Genomic DNA, 999 nt, shown 5'->3' with positions numbered 1-999 from the left:
TGGCTCTAGTAAAATTATCCAGAAACAAGCAAACAAACAAACAGCAAACAATACCCACATTTACTTCCATCTGTTTGTTATCTCTTACATGGTAAAATGTGTAATCATTGGAAATAACAGAACCTCTACCTAAAAACTCAGAGCACCAATATCTCCTCATGAGGAATTAACATTAAAATTTCCATGTAGTTACAGAATTTCCAGGGAAATTCTCAATTTTTGGACTATGACCAAGTAAGTGTGGGATGTACTGGTGCTTTTTAGAAAATATGAAGCAATGTGCAATTACTTGGAAAACCTCAAAAGAATCCATCAGTAAGGAGGAACTATTGCTCAGCTATTTAATTCTAATCATCAAACAAGATTGTGGTGTTGAACAAAAATATAACTAATCTACCTCTGCTTTATAAAAGTATTTTTTCACCCAGAAGCTAGCAAATGAGACTATTATTTCAAGTGATGATAGGGATGTTCCCAGAGATAGTTGAGTGAAGGGTATGAATGACCCACAGGAGAAAGAGAAACTTGGTTGGCATATCAACTGCTTGGTGAGTTTTTGCTAATTAGAAGAAGAGACTGAGGGCATTCCCATACCATTAGGCACAGATTTCATGGGTGGCCCCTTCTCTAGCCTCTAAAGTAATACAGAAAAAGGGATATGACTTCATATAGATTATTGAGCACATGACCAATTAACAGACAAGTAAATCTTTCCAGTACATCTGTGAGTGAATACTTTTTTATACATAAGTAGGCATATATAAATTATTAAAACTCATTTTTAAAGTTAATTGACCTCTATTGATGCTTTTCTATATGTGTAAATATATATGTATTTAAATAAATAAAATACATATTTTCAAACTATGTTTATACTGGCTGGAAGTCTCTGATCAGTTGTGAAATTAAGCAACTGCATTTTTGCGTCTAAGATACTTCCTTAGGGGTATGAGAAGAAATGGAGGATCTCAGATACCTGAGATGCCTTAAGAGCATACA

This window comes from Miniopterus natalensis, chromosome 1 (assembly GCF_054644295.1).
Source record: "Miniopterus natalensis isolate mMinNat1 chromosome 1, mMinNat1.hap1, whole genome shotgun sequence".
NCBI lineage: Eukaryota > Metazoa > Chordata > Mammalia > Chiroptera > Miniopteridae > Miniopterus > Miniopterus natalensis.
Note: the sequence above shows the minus strand (reverse complement) of the source record.